The following is an 11,883-nucleotide window of genomic DNA, read 5'->3' on the forward strand; positions in this document are numbered from 1 at the left end:
CTTCTTGAGTTTACGATCGCAAACTCCTAGGGCCGTAAACCCTATGGCCGTAAACACATAGGGCCGTGAACTCTTGGCCGTAAACACCATTGTGTGGCCATTCACCCCTTAGATGCAATCCTTTGAGATTCTAACACTTCAATCTAAGTGTTTCCTAGTTCTTAAGGTGTTTTACTTACATGATTAGTTGTTTAAACACTAATTATATACATATATGTGTCATTATATGCTTATTAGGATCCGTTGTGCTCAAGCCTTCACTTGACACTTAGCATCCTACAATCGATCTTACATTCGTATCACTCACTGCAGGTGAGTTCATACCCCTTTAACTTACCTTTTAAATGATTTTAAATGCTTTTATGGGGGGAATACAAGTACAAACATAATAGTTATTATATCAATCACATGTGATTAATAACTATCAAACATATAGAATTCTTATACTTCAAACTGTGTTTTCAACAAATTGCTTCAAATAGTTTTACAAACTCTTTTATATATGTAAAACTATTTATCAAACTCTTTCAAACTTATATTTTGTCAAAATCATATCTACATAGATATAGTTATATAAGTAGGATTGAAAGGACTTAGGACTGATAGCTCGCCTTACTTCCTGTTCCTTGTTTGGTTGTGGACTTAGGGTATCGGTTGTTTGTCCGAAGGTCGTTTGAATCTTAATTATATATTATGTGTATGTATATAGATATAAAAGTTCATCATTCAATTCAATACCTTTGGGTAGCAAAGGTGTACAAACATGTTCATTCATACAAACAACACTACTAGTAAACTATAATAGGTATAGTTTAGGAAGTCACTAATACTATTACTAGAACAACGAAACATACAAAGAGTCAGTTCATACATGAGTCAATACATACTATAACGAGAAACAATACTCACTATAAAGAGAAACAGATAGAGCATACTATAACGAGAAACAATACATACTACACACTATACACTAGAGAACATACTACATACCAGACAGAGAGAACATACACTACACTAGTACATACTATACAAATACAAGAATACTATAACATTAATGTGAGATACTACTTCATGGCTCGGCAAGATACTGTTGCGTCACGTTTTGTACCCAGAGTCTCCTGGAGGGAGAGCGTGAATTTGTGTATAGATCTATACGGGACTGACCCTCCTACACCTTGCTGCTAGCTACAGTGGGACCTGTAGGTCTACGGGTGACGAATGTCATATCATTTCGACGTCTAGAATGTCGTGTTATACTGTTCAATCGAGTATGGTTACAATCATATCACATTTTACCTTAATTAACTAACAAGTTTAAAGGTAGTTAGTACATTAGTAGTTACCTAGATAAAACTACAGTACATCTTTATTTTTCCATTTCATTCACATTGTGATCTTCTCACATGAACGGTAATGAAAAACTATATTTTGGTAATGATAGTCATACTTTGGAAAAACACACACACTTTTACAAAGAACAAACATAGAGAACAGTTGAGTCTTGGTAGAAGACTACTTTAGTAGAAAATATAGGATTTTCTAGGAAGTTTACAAACATTTACATCAAACACTTACAAACTTTTACATCAAACATTTACAAGCACATTATTCAAACTTATACAAACAATGACACTAAAATACTTATGAACTCACCAGCTTTAATGCTGATCTACTCTTTCAAAATAACTTGTATTCTCAGGTCGCCAGTAGACAGGTACCGATGACCAGGTTTTGAGAAGATGGAGCACATTCAAGACTCATCTCTTATTTTGATTATTCATTTTTGGTGTCTTATAAACTTCAGAACACACTTGTATCAAAATTATACTATTAATGCAATGGATGATGTTGTTGCTTGTTTACTATTATGCATTGTTGTGATACTGCACATGACGTCCTCCGCCCCCGAACGTTTCCGCCGTTCAGGTTTTGGGGTGTGACAGATTGGTATCAGAGCATTGTTTATAGTGAATTGAGTATATCAACCCATAAAAGATATACTGTAACACCCAGAATCAGAAAGACCAAGAAAGGAAAGAAAAGCCCTAAGACGAAAGAGTCAACTCGTCGAGCCCAAGGAAGAACTCGACGAGTCGGAGCGGGCTCCGTGTGGAAGATTAAGTGACCGACTCGACGAGTCGGCTAGTGGACTCAGCGAGTCTGGTCTGGGTTGGGAAACCCTAATTCCGGGACTTGGTACCCTATTTAAGCATCTTATTCTCTTCCCTAGGGTTCATTTGCGGCCCCTATAGTCCAGAACTCAAAACCCTAGCCCTCCATTGGTGAGCTTGAGTGATTCCTTCTTGATCTTGAGTGTTTTGGTGTATTCTTGGAAGTGTAGAAGAGAAGGAAAGAGAGAAGGTGCAAAGGAGAAGAAGGAGATCCAGAAGCTAGCTTCCATTTGCTACTTTATCTGGTAATAAAGCCTCTACCTTGTTCATTTTCCTAGTAGATCTTCATATATGCTTGTTTTGCCACTTTTGGGACATTTCAAGGTCCAAACTCGAGATTGGAGCTCCCTTAGGGTAGTGAGCTATAGATCTGGACATCATTGAGCCCCAAGAGCTCAAAGTAGCTACCTTTATGCAAAGCAAGGCCTTGTTCCAAACCCTAGGTTCCCATTTCTAGCTTATTTTGGTGTTTTAGCTTCATACCTCTATGCATGTACGTAAAGTTGACAACTTTACGTGTTATATCGGCCCTAGAAGCTCAGATCTATGAATTGGATGCACTGGAATCGATTAGAATCAACTGTTTAGTGAGGACATTCATAGGACTCGACGAGTTGTTCTTGGACTCGGCGAGTCGGAGCGCAAACCCTCCTGATTTCTCCGATTTTAGAGTTGTGAGTTGAATCAGCGAGTGGAAGAGGACTCAGTGAGTTAGAACAAGGATCTGGAAGTAGAGGGACTCGGCGAGTCTACGTCCCGACTCGGCGAGTCGAGTCGCGAGTTAGAGAAGTGTGAGTCCGGGAACTCGGCGAGTTCATAGTAGGACTCGGCGAGTAGAGTCAACCAGGAAGTTGACTTTGACCAGGGGTAAAATAGTCATTTTACCTTGAGATTAGTTATCAGTATTTGATTTAGTGTTTATGGGATTTGTAGCCGGGGAGTTCCGGAGCAGCAGTCAGACAGTCTCAGATTTAGCACCTCAGCAGCCAGCGTTACGAGGTGAGTTTCCTTCCAGTAGGAACGGGTCTACGGCCACAATGCCGGCCCGTTTAAGTTAGCAGTAGTTCCGGACTTCGGTCCGATGCAGTAGTTCAGTGTGCTTGATGTCTTTGTGATTCAAGCATGTATTCGTGTTATGTGTTCCAGACTTCGGTCTGATGCAGTATGTAGTATATGCGTTTATGCTAGTAGTTATGATTATGCTATGCTATGTTCAGTCAGTTCCGGACTCCGGTCCGATGCAGAGGGCAAGGCCCTGGTTAGTTCTGGACTTCGGTCCGATGCAGTTTCCGGACTTCGGTCCGATGCAGTTTCCGGACTTCGGTCTGATGCAGAGGGCAAGGCCTTGGTTAGTTCCGGACTTCGGTCAGATGCAGTTTCCGGACTTCAGTCCGATGCAGTGGGCAAGTCCCTGGTTAGTTTCCGGACTTCGGTCTGATGCAGTGGGCAAGGCCCAGTAGTTGCTTTATATGTTCTTGTATGGTATGTGGTAGTTTGGGGGAGCTCACTAAGCTTTGTGCTTACAGTTTCAGTTTTTGGTTTCAGGTACTTCCGCTAGTAAGGGGAAGAGCTCGGGATGATGGCATGGCACACACCACAGCTTCAGTTTATCCTGGGAGTTTTACTCGGATATTTTGATATGTTTTGACATCAGTTGATTTGATAAATTTATTATGACATTTTGAGACGCATGATCCATGAATTTATCTTTTAATATTTGATATTATGGTTTAGTAAAGTTTTCAAACGAAAATTTTTGGGTTGTATTTTTGGGATGTTACATATACAACTATAAACACAACGGGATTAAAATACTCTGACCAAGAGTTTATACTTTAAATAATAAAATATTTAACCAAAGTATACATACCTGAATTCATACTAAAATCAGTGTCACTAGGACAGGACAAAGGTATTACGATTGTTGGACAACACAAGTAGGCTTGGGGACATATAATCAGATCTGGGAGTGATATAGCCTGATCAGCTATATCTTTCTGAGAAGTGATTAGCATGTGCCTAGGAATGGTTGTGGTGTCGCAGCAAGTCTAAAAACTTACCAACACTACTACAATGAAAACATTAGAACATAACATAAAATTAAAATATTATAGGAGTATTTTGTGTTACTATAATTACTTATGTGCAAACTAAAAAGGTCTTTATCAGTATGTCAATAGTTTCAGAGTGGATACGTTAAGGTTATATGTGACTAGGGTGTTATAGACTTAGAATTTGTGATCTTTGCTTTACTTCCTGTTCCTTGTTTGGTTGTGGACTTAGAGTTAGGGTCACTTATTCGAATGTCTATCCTGTTTTGGTTACATATGACTTGTATGCACTACGCAAATGTTGGAGTAACTGGTAAGGATCATCTTATAATTATCTTAATTAGTTCGTCTATTAATTATTTCTTTTACCCCTTTTCTCGCTTAGAGAACATGGCTGGATTCCATATCCCCAGAGACCCGTACTTTCCCAACCAAGGCGACGGAGGATGGTTCGATGTTGAGCCCAAAGAGGAACCTGCAATTCCATTGGATGATAACTTTGCTGAGAACTTCCCGGAGGATTCTGACTCCGAGCCAGAAGTCAACGATCAACCCCTGGTAGCTCCAAACCCAAATCCAAACCCACGTCCGACATTTCAAGGCCCGACGCCTCTGTGGGTGGAAAGTCTGGAGACCTAGAGTCAGGAACAGGGCCAACCCATCCCATACAATGGAGACCGAAGTTTCTACAATGTGAGCGAAGGAGGCTCAACGCACAGAGTCCTGCCTATTCTGGTCCGCAGGGTTGCTCGTAACGAAATTCAGGGTAGGACATCCCTCCACTGAATTGCGGAACTTGATTCCAATACCGGGATCAACACTGTCCGCATTCGTCAGCTGGAAGATGCTCGTGAGAGATCTGAAAGAGACCATGAGTCTCTGCTTCAGGCACTAGCCGAGACTATGGCTGAAGTCATAGAGCATCGCGTACGCCAGCGAGTGTACGAGCGACGCCTTCTTGAATTGGAGCGTTAGTTGGATGACCTAAGGGTTCGCCCAAGGGGTTCCCGTCATCAGTAGGGGATGCTCTGCTCATCCCGTTTCTTTTGGATTAAGGATTAGCCTTCTTATCTATGCTCTAAGTAGCACTTTTCCTGTAATTTTCCGTTTATTTTAAGACCTTGAACTTTCGGTCGATAGGTCTTTATTCTGTCAAAATTTTCTCATCTTGGTTTGATGTAAGACCTATTCCTAGGTCATTTTTCCCGAACTTGTTGCATCTGTAATACCAGTATTATTGGCAGATATTTAATTTCTTGAAAATTATTATCCAAATGCTTTCATCTTTCTAGTACTAGGTTTCTATTCAATCATACTCTCATCTGTTTAGTTGGGCTAGGGAGAGTTAGTCCATGTTTCACTCTCATCATTCTCTCTCTTTGAATTATTATCAATATCTTCATCTTTTAAACTTATAGCTACAAGATGCCTCCACGCCGAATAACGAGGCGCAACCCTCCGAATCAAACTCCACCTCCTCCTCCTCAATACAACCCAACAACTATTCAAGCTGTTGTGAATGCGGTTGTTATGGTAGCTCTAGCGTAATTCACCTCGACCGGTACTAGTGGGAGTGGGACTAATGTGCCTCCCACCCCAGTAGAAGCTCCAGTGCGCTCTAGGGAGTGCTCGTATAAGGACTTCACCAACTGCAATCCCAGGTCCTTCAACGGGACTGGCGGAATCATTGCCCTCTCGCAATGGTTCAAGAAGACGGAATTGATCTTCGAGATCTGTTTTTGTCTGGAAGGAAGAAAGGTTAAATTTGCTGCTTGCACCTTCGCGGACCGAGCCCTGACGTGGTGGAATAGCCATGTCAAGTCACTATCTCTTATAGTGGAAAATGCTATGGGCTGGGAAGCTCTGAAAGAGCTTATGATCGAGGAATACTGCCCGAGGGGCGAAGTCCAGAAATTGGAGCAAGAGCTCTGGAGCCTAACCATGAAGGGCTCCGATATAGTTTCCTACACTGCCAAATTCAGCGATCTGGTGGCACTATGTCCATCCGTGGTCCCTACTGAGGGGAAGAAGATAGAGAGGTATATATGGGGGCTGGTGCCTCCATTTCAAGGGAACGTACTAGCTTTTCACCCCACTACCTTCGATAGTGCCAAGCGATTGACGCAAAGGCTCATTGACCATGGGGTCCGAACCCCATCAACAACAACAACCCTAGCCATCTCAGAACCCTCCAAAGCCGCCGACAACAAGCGGAAGTTCTGGGATGACAAGAAAAAGCAAAAAGCTGCCAAAAAAGCAGCATGCCGTAGCGGTTCATGCTGCGATAACAACTGCCGCTGCTGCACCGGTAAAGCAGTACGCAGGAAACTTGCCGAAGTGCAACAAATGCAACTTCCACCACAATGGACCCTGCCGGGAAATGTAGTGCTCTAACTGCAACAGGAAGGGGCACACTGCCCGTTTCTGCAAAGCTCCGGCAAAGCCAATCACCCAAGTCCCCGACGGTGGTGTGGGCCAGACTTGCTATGGATGTGGCGAGGTGGGCCACTACAAGAGGAACTACCCAAAGGCAGGGAATGCCGGCGGAGTAGGAAGAGTTTTGGCTATAGGCCACGAGGAAGCCGTTGCCGACCCTACAGTGGTCACTGGTACGTTTCTCCTCGATAACTCTTATGCATGCATACTGTTTGATAGTGGAGCGGAGAGGAGTTTCGTGAATCAGAAATTTGCTCAATTACTTAAGCAAAAATCACGAGAACTTATAGAACCGTTCACTGTAGAAATGGCTAATGGGAAGACAGAGAGTACTAGCTGCATAGGTTGTACACTAACACTAGATAGCCATTCATTTCCAATCGACCTCATGCCGGTCTCAATTAAAAGTTTCGACGTCATAATCGGCATGGATTGGTTGAGTTCTCATCGTGTCGGCATTATGTGTTACGAAAAGGCTATTCGCCTTAATCTGCCGTCTAGTGAAACTCTAGTAATCTACGACGACAAACCCAACACGAACCTTCGTCTCATCTCGATCATACAAGCCCAGAAATTCTTGGAAAAGGAATGTCGCGCATTCCTTGCTCATGTTGTCGATGTGAGCCAAGAGACGAAAGACCTAAAGAAATTCCCAGTGGTACGCGATTTTCCCGACATCTTTCCAGAAGAACTCCCAGGATTATCTCCGCAACGTCAAGTCGAGTTCAGAATCGACTTAGTTCCAGGGGCTACCCCAATAGCCAAATCGCCCTATCGTCTAGCACCAACTGAGATGCAGGAGCTATCCAGTCAACTTAATGAACTGCTCAGCAAGGGATTCATTAGGCCAAGCTTCTCACCCTGGGGAGCACCGGTCTTGTTCGTCAAGAAGAAAGACGGATCGTTCCGTATGTGCATCGACTACAGAGAACTTAACAAACTAACCGCCAAAAATCGTTACTCTCTGCCTCGCATTGACGATTTGTTTGACCAACTTCAAGGGGCGAACTTCTTTTCAAAAATTGACCTGAGATCCGGGTATCACCAATTACGAGTGCTAGGGGAGGATGTTCCGAAGACAACCTTCCGAACTCGTTATGGACACTACGAGTTTGTAGTGATGCCGTTCGGATTGACCAATGCGCCCGCAGTATTCATGGACTTAATGAATAGGGCGTGCCATCCTTACTGTTGGATAAGGTGTATAAGTCCATAACTATTTCTGGTATGTACTTGACCCGACCCGGCATGGTCCATTTGGGTTGCATGGCACCATGCAATTGGATAAACTAAAATGAGAGAAATAACACTTATGGTTTATTAATATATTATAAGTTCTAATATATTAATAATATTATTTAATTAGTTTGATCAAGAATTAATTTAGAATTAATTAAGTGATCAAAAGATAACTAATTAAATATATGGGTAGATTATGTAAATCTTCCATATCTTATATAGTGGGCTAAGAGGCTCCATGGATTATCAAGTTGGGTTCCACCCATAGGATGCTCCATGGATGCTCCATGGGAGTTACAAACCCATGGGTCATGGAAATGAAGAGTCATGACACATTAGGGTTTACATGGTGTAACCCTAGATGTGTCAACACTATATAAGAAACTCATTCTCCACCAAAATTGGCTACACATAAGAAACAAGAGGGCTAGGCCGATTTTAGAAGTGTGTATTCTCTCTAAAGTCATTCCAAAAGCATTTGGTGTTGTGTGAAGCATTTGAGGCATCACACTTGGGGTGCTAGGCTCACAAGGTTTCAAGGATCATAATCAACAACAAGGTAAGTTATTCTATCTTTCATTCAAGTTAAAAATGTTCCCCATGTATGCTAGATAGGAATATAACCTTGGAATTCAACTTTGCATGATTATTAGACAAACATAGATCCAAGGTTATTAGGGTTGCATGTACACTTAGGAAGTGTTAGAATGCTCAAAACCCATCAGTGGTATCAGAGCCTGGTTTGTTTGTTGTTTTTTTTTGTGTGCAAACAGCTTGAAAAAAAAATCGTTTTTCTGTTTTCTGCTCGTATGAAAGTTTGCACATTTGTTGCTGGAAATAGACTAGAAACATTACCCTAAATTGTTTTGATGTTTTAAAGCTTGTTTTAGATGGTGTAATGTTTATGCTGATCCATTTACAATGGCAATTATTAAAATTACAAGTTTTTTTTTAAGTGTAATTTTTTGATTCTTGAAAGTGTTCATATTCATGTTCTTGAACTTATGAAGATTAGATGATCATAGGAATTGTTTGTAACCTTCATGGTAGTTTAATTCATGATCATAATGTGTTTTAATGGAGTCCATAACTTGTCCTCAAGTTATGGAAAACCAAAAGTCTCACTTTTATTAAAGCCATTAAAAGAACACAAGAGTTATAAAAATGAAGAGTCTTCATTTTTATTACTCAATTAATTCATAAGTTATAAGAAATGAAAAGTTTTGGAAGTTTACAAAACTTGCCCTCAAGTTTTGGAACATGTAAAGTCTTGATTAAAACTTTAGTTCCAACCCTTAGAATTTTAAAAGTTAAAATTCAACCCTTATACTTTATAATATTATAAGTTACTAATATATATATGTATAACGTCAAGTCGTCTTACCGCTAGTACGCCTCATTCACGAAGCCGGTCTATAAATAGGGTATAAGGTTGTTGCCTATAAAATGGCAACTTAATGGGTGTCCACTCTCACCCACCGCTTCCTTGATCGGTGGAGGGTCGTTAGTCGAACGGGTAAGATAAGGACTTATAAATTCTCATTAAAAGTATGATGAATATTATAAAGTAACTAAATGCTTTTATTAAATTCCCAATCTTAGTTACTTTAGGAAAATGTGAATAAGGTGCTAATCCATGAAATTACACTTTACACTTTGTTTAAGTCATTGGTGGAGCGTGTGTGGTTAATCGGCACACTAACTTGGACTTAACAAGGTAGGTAAAGGGTGACTTAAGGTTTACCATAGCATCGGTGGAGCATGTGTGGTTTACCGGCACATCGATTGAGTGATAAACCTTGAGGGTACCAAGTGATTTGCATGGTTACTTCACACCTCGTTTTGTGATCCTCGGTATCCCAGTCACAAAACTTGGAGGGCACACTCGAGATTGAAACATGCCTTTGAAAAGTTCATTGAATCTCAAAAGAATCTAGGAATTTCTAAGAACCAATTAAAAACCTAATATTTATATTTCGTTTTTCATGGTGGAAATTGGTGAATCGTCATTCACCTACCTTTCAAATATGTTATAGCTTGGATTACGGCATACCTCTTCTAAGTTATAATATATTGTGATTGGATCCTAGCCTAAATATTACATTTTGGTGTTTTATTAAGGAATCTCTTAATATCTAAACTAATATTGTTCTCTTCTTTCAGATGTCTTCAAACAATGTTGCTTCTGGCTCTAATCCTAAAGGCTCCTTTACCCTTATGAACTTGTGTGGGAAAGTCACTTTTGATGGATCCAACTTCAATGAATGGATCAGAAACATCAGGATGATTACCCGCTAGGAGGACAAAGAATATGTCCTTGACAAGGAGCTTAAGGAGATTGATGAGACCACTGCAACTCCCCAGGAGATCGCTGACTTCCGGGCACATGAAAGGGATGCTACAAAAGTGGCATGCATCATGTTGGCCACCATGACAGCGGAACTCCAAAAGTCCTATGAGGACTTCTACTCTTTTGAAATGCACCAAGATCTGATGGAAAGATACCATCAAAGTGCACGACAAGAGAGGTATGAAATCATATGCTCTATCATAACAACCATGATGAAGGACGGGGAATCCGTCACGAGCCACATGCAGAAAATGCAAAGGTATGTGGATCGGTTGCTGAAGCTTAATGTGAACTTCCCTGAGGAGCTTGCAATAGATATCATTTTGCACTCCTTACCATCGTGCTATGATCAATTCCGCATGACATATCACATGAATAAGGAAGAGGTCACACTCAGCAAACTTCAGGGACTCCTCAAGACCGCAGAAACAGGTCTTAAGGGTAAGTCGGTTGTTAACACTCCTACTCCAAACTCCGCCCCGGTTTTGGCAATCGGGAAAGGTAGAGGGAAGAAGAGGAAGAGCTCTTCGAAGGGTACCAAGGCTAGGACCCTTGATGGCTCTTCTTCAAGTGGAACCAAGAAAGGTTTTGTCACTCCTTCTTCTGACCCTAAAGAGGCTGAATGCTTCTATTGCCATGAAAAGTCACATTGGAAGCGGAACTGCCCAAAGTACCAGCAAGATGTGAAGGATGGGAAAGTTAAACCCAACCATGCAGGTATTTACACTATCTTATCTAATAACTCACCCCATTATAACTCTTGGGTCCTTGATACCGGTTGTGGTATTCATATCTGTTCTGATTTGCAGGGACTAAGAAGAAGTGAGAATGTGGAGCATGGAAGAATAAACTTAATCATGGGGAATAGGAAAGCTTTACCTGTCACCAAGATTGGAGTTTATACTTTATCGCTAAGTAGTGGGTTTAGTTTAGATTTGAATAAATGTTGTTATTCGCCAGAAATGGCAAGAAATATTATTTCCTTTCATGCATTGTATAAACAAGGTTTCACCTTTTCATTTGATAATGAAGTTGGTTCGATTAATGCTTTTTTTAATAATGTTCTTTATTTTAAAGCATTACCTTGTGATGGTGTGTATGAAAATGTATCTGTGGTTGATAACTTAGGAAATAATGTATTGTGTATTGATTATGTTAATGATAATAACTTGGATAAAGCATCATTATGGCATTGCTGTCTTGGACATATAAGCAAGAAACGCATAGGCCAACTCCAAAAGGATGGAGTATTGGAGTCATTTGACCTAAAGTCAGATGATAGTTGCGAATCATGCTTACTTGGAAAAATGACAAAGTCACCCTTCACAGGTTCTTGTGAGAGGGGTGAAGGTTTGTTGGATCTTATACACACGGATGTGTGTGGGCCCTTCAAACATGCCACAAGGGATGCTAATCGTTATTATTTGACTTTTACTGATGATTACAGTAGATATGGATATGTATACTTAATCAAGCATAAGTCAGAGACTTTTGAGAGGTTTAAAGAGTTTAAACAGGAAGTCGAGAATCAATTGGGCAGGAACATTAAGATGCTTCGATCCGATCGAGGTGGTGAGTATCTTAGTTCAGAGTTCCTCGACTATCTTAGGGAATGTGGGATTGTCTCACAATTGAC

This window comes from Lactuca virosa, chromosome 4, assembly GCF_052849685.1.
Source record: "Lactuca virosa cultivar CGN04683 chromosome 4, Lactuca_virosa_CGN04683_v6, whole genome shotgun sequence".
NCBI classification, from domain to species: Eukaryota; Viridiplantae; Streptophyta; class Magnoliopsida; order Asterales; family Asteraceae; genus Lactuca; species Lactuca virosa.